Source organism: Mchenga conophoros, linkage group LG23 (genome assembly GCF_057382185.1).
Source record: "Mchenga conophoros isolate Kocher_MC1m ecotype Shallow Benthic linkage group LG23, M_conophoros_male_GT1.1, whole genome shotgun sequence".
Lineage (NCBI taxonomy): Eukaryota > Metazoa > Chordata > Actinopteri > Cichliformes > Cichlidae > Mchenga > Mchenga conophoros.
This window is the reverse complement of record NC_140547.1, coordinates 8868037-8890466: the sequence shown is the minus strand read 5'-3', so window position 1 is coordinate 8890466 and position 22430 is coordinate 8868037. Positions and strand designations below refer to the sequence as shown.

General features: G+C 40.2%; 1 protein-coding gene across 1 annotated transcript in view; it reads right to left on the bottom strand.

Annotated features, from left to right (window-relative positions):
- Positions 1–22430, bottom strand: part of scfd2 (sec1 family domain containing 2) — a 101910-nt gene that overhangs the window by 52120 nt on the left and 27360 nt on the right. The gene's annotated exons all lie outside the window — the stretch shown is intronic.

Sequence of the window (22430 nt, the reverse complement as noted above, 5' to 3'; positions counted from 1 at the left end):
GGCAACTATAAAGCTAATAAGCTTTAGCAAGAGCATAGCTGTTGCCTTCAAGGCAAGGGTCATATGCAGGGTAGCTGAGTTAACATTACAACACCCACGCTAATCTGTAATCGTGATTACTGCAAGATGTGCTGGTTCTTACGTTTTCTTTTCTAATGAGCATTTATGTAAACAGGAGATTTACAAAAAGGTTTAAGATATGACAGGTAACATACAGTTCAACAGTTACATTAGAATCCTTTAGTTAACGCTAAATTTCATATTATTTAAATGCATAGAAAACAAAGTCATCTCTTTAATAAGAAACTTGCTAATATGGACAATATAATCAATATATCTATATAAATTACACAGAAATGAACATTGTAGAGCACATCATCTTAGAAATGTATTTTATTTAGAGAATAATAGAAATGTGTACTTCAAGGAGAATATTGTTTATAATAAAGTACACATCACACTGACTATATGTTTGACAGTATTGTTTTAAGGGTAATTTTTTTCAATGGTACAATGGGAAGTAATAGATACCCCATCACTATAATATAATATAATATAATATAATATTGTATAATATTTACAGTCTGTCTTACCTTCGGATTTTTTTGTTTATTTACTGCAGATTTTTTATGTGTTTTTTACTAATATTTGTTTTTAGTATTTTTATCATTTTAATATAGATATGAGACAAAATTCAACAAGTTCAGGACCCTTTATGTTTATGTTGGTTATTCAGTCACCGTCACAAAGACATCCAAGTCGTAATAAACTGCACTGAATCCTCCTTACTCTTTTAACTACACTGGAAAATAGCCAAATGAAATAAATTTCCAGAATAAAGTCTAAATTTTATTTTTGTTTCAGTTTATTACTTCCACATACAATACTATGCAAAGTCTCGAGCCACCCACACACTCGAAGAGGATAAAGAGGTGGTCCAGCGTGTTCCTCCTGAATCTAAGATTCAACTAACAGATGAGCGCTCCTTTTCAGGACTTTGGCATAGACCTTTTTAGGGAGGCTGAACAGTATGACCCCCCTGTAGCTGGAGCACACAATTTAAGATTCTCCCTCTCTCAGAGTGAAAAAGCTGCCAATGTCAAAAGAAAAACTTTGAAATACGTTCAGAAAACTTGAAGAACTTTTGCTCAAAACCACTATAAAACTACAAGTAAGTCTGGCACCTTGGAAGCAAAATATAAAAGTCACTATTTTGACAGGCCCCCATTGTTCTGATGTCCCAGTTACTCATTTCTACTCCCAGTGGACATTTTACATAAACAAAAATCAAGAATAAACTGCATTGGGAGATAAACTATTTCGATCATTTGATTTAATTAAACCACAAGTATACATTCTTGATGACTGACATAAGCGTAAAAATACTGTGTTGCGTTGTAAGTGTTTAAAAATCACAGGGACAGTGTGAGTGAGCTCATCGTTCCATTTGCTAATTTTACAACTCTGGGTGGCTGATGTAACGCTTAATTTTGTTTTAGTCTTTTTTTGGATTTGCTCGGGTACCGAACTATTTTTTTCCCTCTCTTTTTATCACAAATGCACACATACAAAGACACACACTCACAAAGCCAACATTTGGAGCAATGTTTAGGTGCAGTGACCTGTTTTTGTGAGCCTGTCTGAGCAGGTCTGAATAGTCGGGCCCTCACGATGGTTGGATGGCATTCTGATCCAACGTGCTGCAGATCACGGGACCGTTTACAGAACACTGGCTACTCTCACAACAAGGGTGAGCTCACAGACTTATAAAACAAGGGTGTGGATCTAATCTGTCCGATGAACAGCATGAAATTCAAATGGGAAAAAAAGGGCTGAAGGCCCAAAAAGACAAAAACAGAGACAGGAAAGACTCACAACAGAGGGAAAAGTCAAAAAAGCAATGCAAAAAAAGATACTAAGGTAATAAATGAGTAATTAACCTTCAGATGATAGCATAAAGGGGGGGCTGAATGTTAACAGAGGATATTATGTTTGTGTTGGCTGTAGCTACAAATGCCCACATGGATACATTTCATTTTGACAAGAGATTCTTTTGTAAAGACATTTGTGTTTCTTTCACCAAGACAAACAGGCCTTCAGAATGAGCAGCTCTCGATGTTGCGGTGGGCCCAGTGGGGGGATCCTGTATCTGACCCAGAAGATCTCCTCACTGAGCCAAAGATCCAATACAGTCCAGAAATGGTAAGCCAAAGCCACAGAGCTGACTGACTGGCCCTTGTCACACCAAACAATTATCTCAGTATAAGGTCACCTACGATGACGCCAGTGAAGTCTTTGATTTCATGCATCATAAATAACTTAATATGAATGAAAGTGGCAGGAAAAGACGTTGAAGGTGAATTAATCAGTATCATTCACGTCCTTTAAACACGCAGGTATCACAGAAACAGAAGTCTCTTCACTCCAACAAGGCCCCCTTCCTGCATCAGACCCCGGCCAACCACTCGGCCCTGGGGACCGTTCCAACACAATCCCACTACACATTTTTCTTCTTAAACATTGTGAAATCAAATACCTCTCCAAGCTGCTCTCATTTGAACTGCCAAACAATGCTTTCCCTCACTCGTTTCACTTGCAGACGGCAGTGAGGAAAGACAGACAAAGAACATTATGGCTTTCTTGTTGAAATGCAAACTGCTGAGCATTTTCACCCTCCTCTCTAACCTTAGAACAAATATTGATTTCTAACACTTCTGTCTATACCACGACGCTCAACCTGATCTTTTAGGTTTGAAAAGAAGCGTGCCACTGTCAGCAAATTACATTTTCATTTTGACCACAGTTGGCTTGAAAGGTACCCGTTGTCATGTAACTTTGGCATCAGAAGCTTTCAGCATATGGTACTGCAGAGAAAGCTGAAAGGGGAGCTCTGGAGTGTTTCTGGGGCCCTACAAAAACTACCTCACTCAAACAGTGTACTGCAAGTGTAGAAGATTCAGTGTTTTTAGTGTTTGCTCCTGCAGTTAAAGTTTCAATTTGACACGCTAAACAGTCTTATAATCATTACAAATGGCTCACTTATGGTATTTACACTACAACAGAGGATGTAAGCATTTGATAATATTATAACACAGAAAATTATTTAGTTTTTTAAATGTATATATGGTTCCCATGTCGCACTCTTGCTTCATTTTAAATAAGCTTTCTGGCTAAGGTATTTCTGTTTGGAGTTTCCGTGTCCTCCCATCTGGCTTCTCCCCACAGTCCATGAATGTCAAAGATATGAATGTTAGGTTAACTGGTGATTATGAATTTTCCATAGGTGTGAAATTGAGCAAAAATAGTTATTTGTCTCTCTGGTTTAGTCCAGTAATAGAGTGGTGACCAGGGTGTATCCTGCTTCTCATCCAATGACAGTTGGGATAGGGGCCAGAGCCACCATGAGATGGAAAAGCTGAGAAAAATGAATAGACAGATGAACATGCGGTTACCAACCTTTATGGCTTGTGGCCTTTTCAAATGGAGCAATGGCCACTGTGACAGATCGTCATACGTTTTGGCCACAATGTGGGTTTGAGTTAAGAGCATTCGAAGTTAAGAATGAGGTTTTGTTTCTTACATTGATATATTTGGATGAAAAAAATTGAAAACCCCATCCATCTTCTTCCGTTTATCCAATTTGGAGCTGTGGGTGAGGGATGTGGGAGCCTATCCCAGGTGGCATGGAGTAAGAGGCAGGGTATACCCAGGACAGATCGCCAGTCTGTCTGGGCTAACAGAGAGAGAGACAACCATTCATATGTGAGCTTTCCCTTAGAGAAAGGGCAAGGACCTCAGTCATTCAGGAGTGACTCAAAGTAAACCCGCTGGGCATCAAATGGGTCAGTTGGGGTGGTGTTACAGGTGTTTCTGGCATGTGCAACCCGGAAGTAGCCCGAAGGATTGTAGCTTTTAACTGGCTTGGGAACACCTTGGTATTTCTACAGAAGTGCTGAAGGCAGGTAGGGAGGGCCGGACATTTTTACTTAGACTGCTGCCCCCTGCTGTAGAAAATGAAAGGATGTCCTGATTCCCTATTTGGATCTCTATTAGCTCACAAGAATTACACATGATGATTTAGAAAGTCAAATGAAATGCACACTGTGTATTCATCCAATGAGCTTCTGATTTTTAGATACCCATTGATATCATGGACTTTTGACACATCTTATTGGAATTAACACAGTGGCATAGATCACCTATAGACAGTAAGGGACAAAACATGTTTTGGTACATAAGCAGAACAGCAATTACGAGATATCAAAACTTGTGCCGTCTAAACTTGCCCCAATTTTCAAATTTGTACAAATCAACCAAGCATTCCTTCCCTAACCATATGTATAAACTGTGTACTGCTATGTGCATGTGTTTTCACATGCAAGACAAGTGTGCACTTCAACTGAGTCCTTTCAAGCGCGCTATAAAAGCTGCTGTCAGCTGTATACCATGGCGCCAGATAGGAAATAGAAGTCTTGGTACAGAATTGGGACTGAGCTGAGTGAAGCTGAGTGGGACCTCTGAGTAAAACTCTCTCCAAGTTAAATTCAACAATGGCCGACTCACAGCTCTGGCACACAGGATAAGTGGAAATGTGGTGGTGAACTGTACACCTCTGTGAACATGATGGAGTGGAGTAAACCATGCTTTCAGCAGAAGTTTGGGTCAGACAGAAGTGTTTCCCTCAGATTATTCCAGAAGATAATTTAGCCACAAAGGTGTAGATTAAAATGCAAAGTAGGACTTTATAAAAGAAAAAATAAGACAGTGAGCAGTGCAAGTTCCAAGTTCTGGATCTCATAATCACAGCATCAGCAATCTAACGCTCTAAAAATGACCACCTAAGCTCATTTTATGCAAAGGTGTATTTAATTTAAGTGCAATTATCAAGCATATGGGTTATAAGAGCCCAGTACTTATGTAAACTCAGAAAGAAAAAAAAACAGCACCTTCCCAGGAAATCCTGCAAGATATACACCCAATGACAGAAAGATGGCTAAATCTGTGACACGCATGTCTGTGAAAGAGTGTAGATTTAGGTGCAGTCTTACTACTGTAATAGCAGGAAACTAGCATTATTATTATTATTATTAAAGACAATTACTGAATCCACGGCCTCTGCTGCCATGCTCTAATGCGACCATTATATACAATTATAGAATAACAATGGCATTACTCTGTCAAAACAAAGCTAATTTTAGGGCTTGCAATTACTCAGAGAAAGCCATTACTTTAAATTACTCTAGTTTCTTATCATGACATAGTATTTGCCTAAGAAAAGCTGACTTTGGATAAAAATATAGAAATTGTCTTTGTTCTCCAAATGGACTCAGGACATTGGCTAATGCAACGTTTGCCAGTGAGGCTATTGGTAGAAAGCTGAAACATCACTGGCATCTTGCTCAGACCTTTGCACCAATCATTAGCTCGCTCTTGCTTATGTTCTGGTTTAAATATGTCTGCCAGTGATTGACAGATTACCGTTTGGCAACTCCAACAATCCTGGAGTCCATAAAGGCTCAATCTCGTCCAATCACAGAGTCGGGCCAAACTCCGCCCAAGCCTAGTGCTGCCTGCACAGGAAACCAGCTCCAGATGCAGCCCCTGGAGGAAGGTGAGTGTTTCAGATGCAGTGCAGTGCACTAACCAGAACCAGGCCTCACTTGCATTGCTCCCTGCCTGCACAATGAACCTTTTTCTGGGCCTGAAGGCAGGGGGAGGGGGTGGGTGTTGGAGGTGTGGGTCCTTGTGGGAGCATGAACCAAGTTGGCTATAGGTCAGTTGTTCTAGTCGACCAAAGACTCTCTGGCCAGAACTCACCTCAAAGGGTTTTCACACAGTTTATCATTACCATAGGAACCAGGAAAAAAACTAATTTGAATTATTTTGGAAAAGCACACATGTGCTTCATTTGCAAATATATAATCACAACCAATTTGCATTCACAAATAACACGCAAAGCTGGAAGGGATACAAGCAAACTTCTAAAAGCAAAACACATAAATCCTCGGGGAATGAAGACAGCAACTAAAGTTTGCCTCTAAATTATGTAATGCAAGCTTACCATTGATTTGTAATAGAACAGCTGGAAGACAAACAAAGTCTTTACCCTTAGAGAGACTGGAAGGATTCTGCACATGTAAACAACACCAAAAATGAATGCAAACTCACATTCTGTTAATGAGCATGCCTTATCCAAGCCTGCTGGCACGAGTGCACGTGTGCAGTATCTCAGCGGAGACACCTGGTCATTGTAACCTGCTGTGATGACAATGACGGATCCGAGAATGGGTTTACCGTTTATTAAAAGGCGGAAATTTGCCTCAAGTTAAGGAGGAATGGAAAAATATAGTTTATCTCTGGATCTCTTAACAGCCATTATTCTGTCTTGTGTGAAAGGTTGTGGACATTGTATCAGATTTTTAACCAGAACAACGGAAACAGGACTTTAAACACAAAGAAGAGCAAGTGTGCACATAAGATCACAGACATACTGAACAGTGGAAGATCAACTTAAATCACTCTGTTTTCTGCGAAATGAGGTTGGATTTTATTTATTCATCCCATCCTTGTCTTCCTAATCAGGAAACAAGCAATAAATTAGCCATAGAAATTAAGTCTGATTGTGTTTGTTTATATACAAGAGACATTTAAAACCGCTTTTTACGGTAAGATTTTTATCAGCAAACATTTGCAGAGTTTATTTGTCTTTGTCCATTTTTTGTTCTCACAAAACATCATTCAATTTGGCTAATTTTTCAGAGGTTGAGACAGGCCAAAGACGTGGATTGTGCTAACTACAACATCTGAAAGCCTGAGCGGTTCCCTACCTTCTAAAATGTGAGGCTTCAGCTGTTCAGAAGCTGTACGAAATTACAAATACATCTTACTTTTGCTGCTGGCTGACTTTGATGTAAGTCATGACTATGATGTACAAATGTAAATTGAAAAACAAGTAGCTTCTGAACGTTTTGTGTACTCAGGTACTACATACAACTACAGGTATTGCCACATACACCAGGGCTGAAATTTTAAGGATTACACTTGTCACTTCTCTCTTCTCTAGACGTATCATCATCCAGGTGACCTGGTAATGTAACAAAAATGTTTGAGGGGAAAGCAGACCGAGATTTTCTTTCATGCAACTCCACCTGTACAGGGTGGATTATGGAACGTACACCCTGATCGCAAACATGCATGTTGTCTATCAGTGGGCCAACTCATGCATGTCTCTGACTGAGGGGAACATAAATAGAAAAAAGGAGTAAAGGAGAAAGGCATGAGTACTTTATTGATTGCCTGATGGGATAAATGTACAGCTGCCTGGCAGCTCAACGCACTGGAAATTGTTTTTTGTATTACAGTTCATTCCTGTATTTGTTTTATTTTTTTCCTGAATGCTGCACCTGCAATATCAAATTGGTGCAAATGTTTTCTTAACATTTCTTGGATTCGTATGCATTTCATCAAGTTGTATGTACTGAGTTCTTAGGCCGCTGTAAAGAAAGTGAGCTTAGTAAGCTCTTATTTGTAAGGTGACCCCCCCAGTCTAGATCCAGCAGCTTGCCTGTAATGCTTGCTGGATGACAGACACGTAAAACTTTTGTTTTAAATGAGGTCTGAATAACCACACAGTGTTTGAGATGTGTGTGATTCCATTCTGCCCAGCCAAGTAGCCCGGATGCTGAACTGCACGCTACACTGTTGGGGGAGAAATCAATGAACATCTGCACAGAGAGGGATGGATGGTCAGCTGCCTCTCTGTCTGTGCAAGTAAAAACTTTCAGTAGTTTTTACATCAGTTTTCGTCTCTTTCACCTTTTATCCCCTTTAATCGTCTGTCTCCCCATGCAACTCAGTCTTTTATCTTTTCCTCTTTTGCTCCCTGTGTGTCAAAAGTTGGTTTGGCACAGAGCTTGAGGACTATAATTTAGAGGAGACATGAGACCCAATCACAGAAACAAACACAGTCCCCGCACTCCACCCCGTCACCGCCAGTCAGCCACATGCTGGTCAATGTGGCTGGATTCTGTCTGCCCGGCACACGACACCATGCCTGCTTATCTCACTTAGGCTAAGACCTGCAGTTCGTTTGCGGTGCTGGAAAAATACGGAAGACAGAAGTCGCACAAGCTTTTAAGGTAGTATACTCTCTTATGGTTGGAAACATAAGGAAATTAACAAGGCTTCTTTTTTTTGCTGCATGGGCTGCAACAGATTATGGCGCAATTCTCCAGATGAGAGAACTGCAGCCACAAACCCCAGGGCCATGTAAAACCTCCCGCATTTTTCTCACACTGAGGAAAACCAAATCATACAAAGACACATGCACACAGAAACACACAAACATCCCCCTAATACTGCCAAGGATAGTACATTACATCCACTACTAATTGACTCAGGAGGCTCCAGCAGGGAGAAAACATCCTGAGGTAAACACACGGTTTCTACACGAAGCAGAATGAAACGGCCACAATTCGTCCGATGGGATTCAAAGCAAAACAACTGTGTTTGACATTTTACTGTTGCTCAGTTTCACTTTTTCCTGCATCCATTCAGAACAGACACAATATACATATTCACTTTTCTTTTCATGCATCTACTTTTCTTTCTTTTTTTCTTAAATCAAAGAAACATGAGAGATTAAAACAGCCCCTCTGAATCCAGGGTCTGTCTCACACATGGATGAGAAGTTGCATAGTCGGTGGGGGCAGAATAGTTGGGGGTTTGAGTATAGTTAACCAGGAGGTTATTTCAAAATAAGAGCTTGGCTTATATGGAAAGAGTAGGCAAAATTCAAATGTGTAAATTCTTACTTGCAATTAAGCATGATCCTTCAATATGTTTAAGCTTGATTTATGATTAAAAAAAAAATTTTAAGTTAATGAGTCTGTTTGTATAAGGGAAGGCTAAAGTTGCTGCCTCTGAGAGATGTTGCACTTTGATTCAGATCCAGGGCTTGAGGAAAATCACAAACATTAGGGGGCACTGCTGCACCATGACAAATCCCATCCATGAATGCACCCTGCATGGACTGAACTGTGTCTGTCTGTTTTCTTTCCCTCCAAAACTCCATTCTGGAAAAGGCTTCAAAAGACAGGAAATGTGCGACAGTTGAAATGAATATTTTTAAACTATATGCTGCATACTGCCGGTCAGAGCTGTGTGACTGTGAATCCTGCATATCTGACCTTAAGTCTGTCCGTGCAGTAACTTCTAAATTCAGCAGCGTGTCATCACTAGCTTTGGCAGAACTCTGTCATCAATTAGTTTGTAGTAACGTTTGAATAAAACATGAAATTCATTATGAATAAACTAAGAGCTGCATCACGTACTGGTGTACTATGACGCGAGTCATTACTCTGAGGAGCAGCAGTGTGCTCTCAGTCTCTCAATGGACGGAGCTAGTGTGTGTGTGTGTGTGTGTGTGTGTGTGTGTGTGTGTGTGTGTGTGTGTGTGTGTGTGTTGAGGAACTATATCGTGAGCTGCATATTGGCAGTAGGCAGGGCTTCTTTTCTGACCTCACGTTAACACAGAGGTCAGAGGCAACACTGTACTTACCAGAGAGGACTTCAAAATGAGAAAAAAATGGTTATGCACACATCTGTTTTAAAGCAATGGGTTTCAAGGCTTGCCGAGGAAATGTGAGTGATGCATGTGGGTTTTTTTGTGTGTGTGTAAATAAGGTCTACATCATAATCTGGACTGTCTAGCCAACCTGTGCATATCTCAGATAGACACAGACAAACACGCCTACGCGTGGCAGCTCTTCCCTAAACATTTATAGAACACTCATTACTGCAACGGGAAATGGAAAACAACTAATCTCCCTTCATCCCACTGTAAAAGCACTCTCATACACACACCTGGCTGGATGTTGATGTGTACTGGAAGACTTTAACAACAAACAAAACAATCTGGAAAGAATATACAATAAGCATAAATATAAATCCAAAGACAGACAGAGGAAAAGTTTGGAATTATGGGAAGTGACTGAAGAAAGACCTCCTCTAAGAGATGCTATTAGTGAGTGAGCTAGATCCCATGATGCTCTCTGATGATCTATTTGGTGATGAGACTCAGACCAATTCTTTATCAGTCAATTATGATTAACCAGGTCATTTTACTGTCTGAGCTGAGGCTAACTTTAGATGTCTGAGTATTTTTTTTTTTTAAAAATCAGCAGATTGTGAAAGAAGACCTGAATTTCAGTGTGTGCATACAAACACTTCAATTAAAGATTTGAATGACCGCATAATAAAGAGCTATAGGCAGATTCTTCAATCCGTTTTTTATTGGAAAGCCATGGTTCACACATAAAGGAGAAGAGAAAATTGAGTTAGGAAACTGGAGCCACAGTCAGGGCTAGTGATGAAAGGAACTTTCAAAATAAAAGCTGAGAAGAGATAAAATGTTTATTTCTAACTTCCAAAATTTGAAAGCGTTACTGACAAACACATCTTTGCAAGATGTTTTTTTTAAACACAGTAACTTCTCTGTCTGTGCTCAGCATGTCAGAGCAGTGGACCATAAAAAGAAAGCTTTTTCTGTGAGTAACCCAAGTCCTGTGTCTGGGTTGCATTCTGCACACACAACAGTCCTCTGTCACACACACATACTAGCATGTCACCACTAATACAAGTTTAACTTTGCCTTACTAATGCAAACATACACCAAATTATAGCAACAGAAGCATTTTGTGCCATGCTTATGTTAACTGACGTGTCACAGGAGAAGCTATACACAACATAACATGCAGGCAGGAGCGCGAGCACAGACATACAGCGATTTGTTTGCAGACTACATGTCTGCACATTAACACCCATCACCCTCCATGAATTCCATCTGTTATAACACTGAGTATCAGAGGGCTTAACAGGATCTCTTTTTGGCAATTCATTTGAGCCTGACCCACATTTCATGAAAAGTGGCAAAGACTGATAGCCACAAACAAGTACAGGGGCTGAAGGAGACAGAAGTTGGGGTCAGGATGGAGACAGGCAGGGTGATGAGCGCATGGCTGACTTCTCTTTATGTATGAATATATGTGTGCGTCTGTGTGAAAACGAAACAGTCCTGGTCTGCTGACTCTGGTTCAAAACACATTCTGAAATGGAACAATACAAACAAAATCAGCCAGGATTTCTACTGCGCAAACATTCCCAGAGCTTTAAGCTCATGGCTCAGCTAAAAACACTAACAGGAGAAGTACTGAAGCAAGCTTAAACCATTAATACTGGCTAACACCTTTCCCCACCCCCCAAACCTGGTTTTAGACGCAACACATCCCCATCCCCATTATTCTCTCCCCATTCCAAGATTTATGAATCCATCACATAGTGTATCAGGGATATCAGGAGTAATTTTTAATTGACTTCCAAATGCATATACAAAATGACATGGCAACTATGCTGAGAGAAAATGAATGTACTTTAAAAACTAATGAAAATAGAAATTTAATCTACAAAAGAAGTATCAAAGCTCACATTCCAATTTAACCAAACATCAAGTATTATATAAACACATCCTGCATTGGCTAGAAACCTGTGAAAAACTGGTTGAAAATTCAGCAAGTTATGATGATTTGTGGATAGATCTCGTACTTCCATAAATATGCAACATAGCACAGAGATGACTTGTGCTAACATGATTGGTGTACTGACGCACAAGATTCAATTACAAATCACAAATGGTGAAATCACAACTGCCAACACTAACAAGTATTATAGCATTAATCAAGTAACAGCTCCAGAGGGCTTTTGCAAGAAAGTTTAGAATGACTAAGGATCAAGATGGTGTTGGACAAATGAGTCCAAGTGATTCACTAAACTTGAACACTGAACTCCCCTTCATACATTATACCCAAATCCTTATCATACTCCTCCTAGAGTTCTTATGGCTCTTCTTCACTTCCCAGAATTCTTGGGTCACGTGCTGCGTTCCCCTCACGCATCACACATCCCTCACAACAACTTAAAGACAACAGCTTGCTGATGTTTCTCACACATTCTATTTGGGTGGATAATTTCTCAACTAAGGAAAAGGCTTAAAATGTTTTCAGCCGTTTCAAATTTGACTATATCCCTTGCACCTCTTGGGCCCACAATCACTGACCATCTCTGGCCTTTATTCCAAGTTAAAGTTGACAATGTGTCACAGGGTGCACGACGTTTGCCTGACCTCTGTGATAACTGATAACAGTAGATGTCTGGCAGTAAATCCTCAGACACCATTCATCTCTTCATACACTGTGAAAATAAATGTCTCTCTTTTTCATCCCTTCCCATCATCTCTGTCCTTCCTGAACAGATGGTAAACACATCACTAATGTCTTGTCTGTCTGTTTGTCTATCCTGTGATGCTGCGCAGAGCCTCGCTGTTAAACAAGAACTAAACACGTCACACTGGCAAAGAGGTACATCTTCTCCAAACAGCACTAAGACTGTGAGAACTATAGTGTCACTTTGTGCTTGATGACTTAAGTACTAAAGTGCACCCAAGTATACCACTCGGCTAATATTATCCAATTTGTACCACAACGCCTGTATTCAGTAGTCTGTAGACTTGCGCTCACCACACACTTTTTGGTATACTTTGTTAACAAATTTCCACTTCAGGACTTCATAAATCTGTAGATCAAAATATTATAAAGTTTTATTCCATTCTAATAAAATGCTGTTATACTTTGATTTAATCTCCTAAAAAAAAAGTTCTGCAACAATTAATAGACTGATAAAAATGTCTGATTAATGAGTATCAAAGCAATTAAAGTTAAACAATTAAACTCACACTTTTGTGCCAGTGCTACATGGCACAGTTATCTTTAGACATAAAGGGCAAAAGCTAGCTGAAAGAGGACAAATTGTAAAAGCCTAACTGTCCAGAAACCAAACTGCAGTTTGCTGCATTTGTATCCATGTGGTACAAACCTTAACTACTTAGGTCACAACAGTCGAGGGATTTTATTGTTGTCATTCAGATGTCTTTAGTCTCACATGATATTGGACAAAAGAGTTAATGTCGATTTCTGTGCCACTGGAGAACAAGAGTAATTATTTTTTCCTTTTTCTTTATAACACTTGCAAAAAATAATATACTATGTAAATTTAATGTAAATCGGATGATTCTGACACATCTGACACTGCTCCCCCCCAACTAAATGCACTTCTACAGTGATTTAATACTGAAATGATGATCTGGATCTGAAATACATAAAAGTACTGCTTGACTGACCCGAAACGTTGGAGTGCCACAGAGCCATTTTGGCACTCCAATGTCCATGAGCCATAACAAAAAATAGTCTTTTTTCTCCTCCTTTTGAGTCAGTTTCCATCTAATTGGTTGTTCGTTGCAAATGGAAGGTTTAACCAGCAGGTCGGTTGCTTCTACAGGGAGTGCAGAATTATTAGGCAAATGAGTATTTTGTCCACATCATCCTCTTTATGCATGTTGTCTTACTTCAAGCCGTATAGGCTCGAAAGCCTACTACCAATTAAGCATATTAGGTGATGTGCATCTCTGTAATGAGAAGGGGTGTGGTCTAATGACATGAACACCCTATATCAGGTGTGCATAATTATTAGGCAACGTCCTTTCCTTTGGCAAAATGGGTCAAAAGAAGGACTTGACAGGCTCAGAAAAGTCAAAAATAGTGAGATATCTTGCAGAGGGATGCAGCAGTCTCAAAATTGCAAAGCTTCTGAAGCGTGATCATCGAACAATCAAGCGTTTCATTCAAAATAGTCAACAGGGTCGCAAGAAGCGTGTGGAAAAACCAAGGCGCAAAATAACTGCCCATGAACTGAGAAAAGTCAAGCGTGCAGCTGCCAAGATGCCACTTGCCACCAGTTTGGCCATATTTCAGAGCTGCAACATCACTGGAGTGCCCAAAAGCACAAGGTGTGCAATACTCAGAGACATGGCCAAGGTAAGAAAGGCTGAAAGACGACCACCACTGAACAAGACACACAAGCTGAAACGTCAAGACTGGGCCAAGAAATATCTCAAGACTGGTTTTTCTAAGGTTTTATGGACTGATGAAATGAGAGTGAGTCTTGATGGGCCAGATGGATGGGCCCGTGGCTGGATTGGTAAAGGGCAGAGAGCTCCAGTCCGACTCAGACGCCAGCAAGGTGGAGGTGGAGTACTGGTTTGGGCTGGTATCATCAAAGATGAGCTTGTGGGGCCTTTTCGGGTTGAGGATGGAGTCAAGCTCAACTCCCAGTCCTACTGCCAGTTTCTGGAAGACACCTTCTTCAAGCAGTGGTACAGGAAGAAGTCTGCATCCTTCAAGAAAAACATGATTTTCATGCAGGACAATGCTCCATCACACGCGTCCAAGTACTCCACAGCGTGGCTGGCAAGAAAGGGTATAAAAGAAGAAAAACTAATGACATGGCCTCCTTGTTCACCTGATCTGGAGCCCATTGAGAACCCGTGGTCCATCATCAAATGTGAGATTTACAAGGAGGGAAAACAGCACACCTCTCTGAACAGTGACTGGGAGGCTGTGGTTGCTGCTGCACGCAATGTTGATGGTGAACAGATCAAAACACTGACAGAATCCATGGATGGCAGGCTTTTGAGTGTCCTTGCAAAGAAAGGTGGCTATATTGGTCGCTGATTTGTTTTTTGTTGTGTTTTTGAATGTCAGAAATGTATATTTGTGAATGTGGAGATGTTATATTGGTTTCACTGGTAAAAATAAATAATTGAAATGGGTATATATTTGTTTTTTGTTAAGTTGCCTAATAATTATGCACAGTAATAGTCACCTACACACACAGATATCCCCCTAAAATAGCTAAAACTAAAAACAAACTAAAAACTACTTCCAAAAACATTCAGCTTTGATATTAATGAGTTTTTTGGGTTCATTGAGAACATGGTTGTTGTTCAATAATAAAATTATTCCTCAAAAATACAACTTGCCTAATAATTCTGCACTCCCTGTATGCTCACAGCCAGAGCTAAATCATACAGATCCAAGAGTAGAAAAATCCCCAGTTTTAAACAGAGCACTAAGAGCTGCCTATAGCCTGAGCCTTGCACTGACAGAGATTACTTGTACTTGTTTCATATGAGCATTGCGATAGCAGTATATGTATGACAGAATATCCACTTTTTTCTGATATTCATAGTATACAACGGGTAAAATATTTAACATGTCACCAATTTTGTAAGTGCTACTGACATGAACCAGATGTCGGTAACAACCAATCCAGTCCACACATGAAAAGAAATCAAACCACAGATGTCCATAAATTAGGTGTAATAATAACACATGAAGCAAGGGAGGCGCAAAAAGGCATGGAAAGTCATGACGCCTGCTGAAATCCATCAGTGATTAGAAAGAAATCCTGCCACTTAGTGCAAATTAATATCAGCTGGTTGAGTCCCAACTGATGGACTATAAGAAGGTGTCTCATTACCAAGGTGTCACACAAAAAAAATCTCATGATGGGTAAAACAAATGAGCTCTCTCAAGACCTTTGCAACTTATTGTTGCAAAACATACTGAGGGCATTGGTTACAGAAGAAACTTTCTAAACTACTAAAAGGTTCCAATGAGCATTGTTGGGGTCATAATGTGGAAGTGGAAAGAACATCATTTCACCATAAACATACCATGAATCAACTATGACCAGGTGCTCCCTGCAAAATTTCAGACAGAGGAGTAAAAAGAATTATCAGTCGAGTTGTCCAAGAGTTACAGAAAGACCTGGAAACAGCAGGTGTAATTGTTTTCAAGAAAACTATAAGTAACACACTCAACCAAAACATTTTACCTCCACCTCCAACACTGGTTGAAAAAGAGTACGGCACACACACACACACACACACACACACACACACACACACACACACACACAGCAATTTTTTTTATAGTTGATGTCAAATTATTTTAAACTCACTGGGATTTATTGATATTTATCAAAATGATAAAGCACTATGAGCTAGGTGTATATAATATTTTGTCCACCACTACTGACATTAATGGCAGTGGAAAAACTTCTGCAACCAACTTTACTATAATTTAATGGAGTGTCTCTCACAATAGTGTCCAATATGACCAAAGAGCTGAGTCAGAACCTCTCTGGCACAGTCTTAAGCTTTATAAGCTTTATAAATGAGATTTATTGCAGAGTTTCTGTGTTGGAAAAGATTATAGTTCGATAGTAGGGGTGCAACGATATTCGTATCGATATTGAACCGTTCGATACAGTGCTTTCGGTTCGGTACGCATATGTATCGAACAATACAACATTTGTAATTTATTTTATCAACTTTCCTTCTGACGATGCTGTCTGTGTTGAGCGCTCAGTGAATCTGCGTTCGACTACTCCGCCTAGGCTGCACTGTCGAGCGCAGATCCACTGAGCGCTCAACACAGACAGCATAGTCAGGAGGAAGAGCACAGGGCAAGCTAGCGAGACAGAAGTTAAGCTCTCCTTGCAAGATGGACCTCCCCCACCCTCATTCAGATCTGGCGTTTGGAATTATTTTGGTTTTCATGTGACGTATGACCCTGAAGGTAAGCGAGTCATGGACTAAAGTAAAACAGTATGTTGGATGTGCCATGCAATGCTTAATTACATTGGTGTGAACTAGTGTGTTAGCGCAGTTAGCTCGTTAACGTGTTGGCCGTCTAGCCCCATGCACGGGGCGATCGGCGGTAGCTCGTTAACGGAGATTTGCCGTGTTGTGGCGTTAAGGTCATTTCAACGAGATTAACCTGAAAGCACTAGTGGGAACACAACGAATATGACTGCACATTTACGCCGACATCATCCTAGTGCAAAGACAAAAACAACAAGCATGCTACTAACTTTAGCCGAGTCATTTAGACAGCTGTTAGCACGTGATTCTCCTTATGCTGCTGAGAATATAGCCCAGAAGAAGCGGATAGTATAGCTTTTATTTTGGAAAGAGACATTTCTCTGTAATAAACTCTCTTTTCCAAAGATGAGTGATTCCTCAATCAGATACAGGGCTTGCAATATCGCTAGGCCGACGTCCCGGAGCTAGCGATCTTTCCAGTCGGGCTACAAAAATCTCTCTGCCCTGCCCGTCGGGCTATTGTAGGAAAAATATATGTCAATGCTTTTGCATTCTTTCAGAAATGTAGCTGGGTAATTATGTCATTGGCATCGGTGAGCCACTGTCAATATGTGACATATTGAAGTCGCGTTTGAATTTGCGCTTGTTTTTTTGCTTTCACTTTGCAATGACAGCACTGATCTGTGAGTGATGATAATTTGTGCACCAATTCCTCTGACATCGTCTTATTAATCGTTAGCTTACTATGCAAACATGACAAGTGAAATCTCCCGCAGCAAGCTTAAACATGTGAGAGGTTGATCGCGCAGAGAATCGCTGAGCTTATGTGAGTCGTGTGTAAAAGTAGCAGTGTATATATATTTTAGTTCTGCTGAGCCAAATAAGACAGGTCAGGGTGAAGAAGTGACAGCCAAAGAAAAGCTTACCACAAAACGGAGAAGTTATGACAAATGAGACTATAAGGCAAAAAGAAAGTGCAGCTTTATGGTTTCATGGACAAAAGAATTTCTGTGGCTGCAATATGACGAGCTAAATAACCAGGGCTGCACATAAGTGGTCCGCAGGTGCGCATTCGCTGTCAAAATAAAAAACGCGCACAAGGGTTAGGGTTAAATTTAAAAACTGTACTTTTGAGTTAAAATATATATTTATAATTTTAATAAATGACAAATTAAAAAGGCATGAACATTTTTTTGTATCGAAAAAATATCGAACCGTGACACCAAAGTATCGAACCGAACCGAACCGTGAATTTTGTGTATCGTTGCACCCCTATTCGATAGGTGTATCTAACTGGCAACACAGCCTGGCTTAAGGACTGTGTTTTTCTAAACTCAGTCATGTTAAAAATTGCTTTATTTCATGAATGCATTATGACATATTTCACCAAATGTGTCTAGCAAAAGTTTTGCCTGCTCAACAAAGTAAGGGAAAAAACAGAGACAGCCAACTGCAGACTGGAGTCATGCAAACTTGCAAAAATAAAAATTGGATTCTGCAGTTTAACCTCTGTACTGTTATGCTTTAGACAGGATGTGGAGAAGTGGTTAGTGCAGTGTGAACGAGGACATCTGAACTTCAGATCCTCACGGCCAGATGTGCAGTATGTGCTTAATGTGTCATTTGACTAAATGCTTTATTTTTTTCCTATGATCGTATCCTCATACTCACAATCAGCAACTAAAAAGGCAGATGCTTTTGACAATTTTAACACCAACATGACCACCTAAACAGAACACAAAATCATCAAATCATAAAAAGGTATGAATTATTATGCCGCACAAGCACAGAACATAAAACTTGTTGCTGTCACTGGCACCCGTCGTGCAGACATCTCTGCTGTGTTACGACCCACGGTGCTAAAAGCTCAGAGAGATCACAACTGCACACATGAAAGACACAGCATCTTAAATAACTCAGAACAAAAGCAAAACAACAAAACAGTAGGGTGGAGAAGATGGAGACTTATAGCTGGAGATTGTGAGAAGGGGGAATGTATATAAGCAGTCCTCTCCTCCTCCTCGGGCCCCTTCATCCCTCCCCCCGCTCATAATTAGCGGTTCGGCGTCGCTGCTCGTTTTGGGTTACTTTTATTCCTTGCCCCATTTCCATGAAAACAGCAGTGGGACAAACAGACCCACATGTGTCTCTAAATGCAGCGAGAACAATAGTAGACAAAAAGTGGGGTGTATGAGTTCACTCCAGATGAAAGCTAGAGTGGGAAAAACACAGGAATTAGTGAGGTTTTCGCTCACATGTTTTCAAATTGAGTTCTCGTATTGGATAAAATGCAGCGTGGAGGGCTGGAACAGCTTAATTTTGGCCTTGGTTGGTATACACCATGACAGTTAGTGGAAACTTTTCAAGAACGCTCTGCAGGCATTGTGAAATGCACTGTTGTCCAATAGCCAACATGTTTTAGTTATTTCTGCAAATTCAATGCATTTATGTAATGTGTAGCTCATTTAAAATACTTCTACTTACCTTTGTGTCACTTGTATCTAGCAGCTATTTGGGCAGTGGTTTCTATTTGTCATAATTCTACTAAACATATCCAGTGTTTTGGCAAATGTTCTAAGGCATTTCAAACAAATTCATTAACAAATATTTCATCAGCGTGTACTTCTTCAAGTTGGCCATTCTGGTTCCAGTGTCTTACAGGCTGTTTCAGCACATGGCTACAGTTCTTTTTTACTGCAGGACCAGATACTCCCCTTCTACTCCAGATAAAAACCAAGATATCGTCAGACACATTTGTACGAATGAAGTCCAATTGTTTAAAAAATTGAAAAATAAAGGGTTAGAGGTGGAAAAAGATGGACACTTGGATGAAACAGAATATCTAAACTAAGAAAGAAAACACTAATAATATGGAATGAGGGGAAAGGAGGACATTTAACCATCACCAGATTCCACTCCAGCAGAGAGCCTGGGGGGTATTTCCCTATTCTTTGCACCCCTATGTCAATCATGTTACAAGGCAAGCAGAGAGATTGTTTCCCTCCACAGATGAGTTTCATTTCTAGCTCATACAAGATCAGTCCAAGAACAACAAAAGGCAACCTTCCTAAACACACGCACGCACACACACACACACAGAAGGGAAGCTGTGCAGCATGCAGTTTTTCATCTCCATAGCGCCTAACAAATGCAAATACCAGCTCAATTTGAAAGCTGAGCTCTAAACCAGACACAGCAAGTGTTGTCACAACCTATAAACACTGAACCATTTAAAGTTGGAGAGGACTGGGTTCTGTATGCTCTGGCTGCTCAAATCAAACTAAATGCCCACTTCTAAAGAACAGGCTCGCACAACACTGAGATGACGCTGGACTTAATCAAATCAACAAATAAAGCCTTCCTCTAGAGTCAGAGGTCTCTGTAACATCACACAGGTCGTTTGTGCTCTTATTGCTAACATGACATATCTATTTGACACATTAGTTTCCAAACACAGTCAGAGGTGGAAACCCTCTCTTGATTCATAATAAAGACAAGTCTGACCCTGTCACAGATAAACGTATGAAATGAATCGGTGAACTTCACCTGACCATCCACTCAAACCATTTGGATCCAAACCTTTCAGCTTTGCATTACACATGGAGCAGTGCCTGGGGAGGTATACGTAATTAATGACAGAGCAGGGATGGCAACAGTCTGTCTCTGATTGACCTGGTTTGACCCTCACCGCTTAGTTGCCATAGTGATTGGTCAGTCTCGTTCCCTATGGGTGACTGGGCAATTCCCTGGGGCCACAAGGTAGCCCACAGAACGGGCATGAGGTAACAAAGTGTTGGGGGCAGAGGAAAGAAAATTGTGCAGACTGGCGTCTCACAATTACACTCTGAAACAAAGAGAGGTTCTAGTCGAGAAGGTGGGCAACATCATTTCAAGGGCCACACTGGCTAAGAAAAAGTGAAGGACCACATAATGGAAATGTGAACTGAAACATGACAACCATAATGCTGAGTACTGTTAAGCTCCATGAATTTCAATGCATGTTAATTTAGGCTGAATATATATTATATATTATAATATAATAGGGCAGCAGCACTATAATAAGTTGGTTAGCACATTGCCCTATAAAAAGAAGGTCCTAAATTTGACTCCATCATCTGACGGGGGCCTTTCTGTATGGAGTCTGCATCTCCCAGTGTTTGTGCGGGTTCTCTCTGGGTATTCTAGCTTCCTCCCACAGTCCAAAGACACGCACTTAGTTGGATTAGGTTGTCGGTCCCTCTGTGTTAGCTCTATGTCAGATTGGCAACCTGTCCAGAGTGTGCAGGTATCAGATTTAATTGTTAAGCTAACTTAAACTCTAATATAACTGCAGTAACAGACTTGGATATGCAACAAATCTGACAAGTTCATTTTTATGCATTTATTTACAGTTTGTTATCGATAATCCCTTTAATAGAGTGAATGACATCATAGTGTGATACTATACAACCTGAAACATCCAAAAAATACATCACATTTGTTATTTGACTTAAGTTACTGTATCTACAGCTGATTTGTGGCTTATTAAGACATTGACATGGCTTGCAACTACAGAACACATTAATTCGCCTTCATTCCTTTTTGCTTGTTTGAAAATTAATGTAGCCAGGGTAACATTAACCCCTGGCTAATATCCTATAATAAAGTCTCAAGATGAGTATTTATGCTGTGGCCATCTTGGTGCATGAAACACGACGTGATGGGATGATCTACACTCTTTGGTTGATGACTTGTGATTGATGAGTTGTTAGCTAATGATCATATCCTGGATGATCCTCCATTATGTCTCTAATAATTACTATAATTGTTTGCTATCATACATCCTTTATACTGTCTTAATACAGTCTTTGATTCTAATAAGATATTTATAAGCAATCTCACAAACTTGTGTCATTAAGCCTTTTGGGAGCAACTGGTCACATCTCTTTGCAAATTCATCACAATCTGTCTTAATGTCAATGTTAAAATACACAGCACAGAGCAGGCATGTTTACCCATTACCTGTGATCTGTAACACGTCATTACAGAAGAAGAATGCCAGACACTTAAGTAGAGGCATTTAGGCAGTGGTACAGATTCAGTTATTCACCTTGAGTTTTATTAATGTCTCTGGCTTTTATTGATTATGTTTCATGTTGTTTTCTTTTCCTTTTATGATACTGAGGGTGCGATTGAGATGGTAATGTGTAATTTACCCATGTTTGTCCTGGGCCTTGATTTTTATCACGACCAAAGTGGGAAGATTGTGTTTGTTTAATGGCTCACAAGTCAGAGCATTCACCTTTACTGAACTTATGCACAAGCCTGCATGATTAAAGACAAGCTGAGAATGCAAGAACTAGCAGTGAGGTTTATCGTCCGATTGCTGATATGCTTTTTCCCATTAACTGACCAATAACAATAAATCTTCAATCTGATGAAACTCTTTCATCTACTTTTAGTTAAACAGTATCCAAAGAGGACAGTCAAAGGTCCTGGAATGTTCTTCTGTCTCTATTTCAAATAAGAGAAATTAACACAAAGACGTATGTCCTGTGGGCTCTGACCTTCCCTGGCCTGTGCTCAGCAGGTAGTGACAAATGACCTGATAGTAAATCTGTCCTGAGGTGGAGCTTTTCTACAGCGAACACAGAGCCTGTTTGTGACAACAGGAAGTTGAGACAATCTCACCAGAATAAGCACATTAAGGGATGCACACGCATGAATGGTTGCACGCACACATAGCTGTGCACACACGCACCTGCTTACAAGAACATCTGGATATAGTTTCAGATGCACAAAACCATGGGGAAAAAAATGGAACACCAACAATGAGCAGTGACACGTAAAACTGAAGGCAGAGTCTGTGTGCCAGTCTCAGGAATATAAAGGT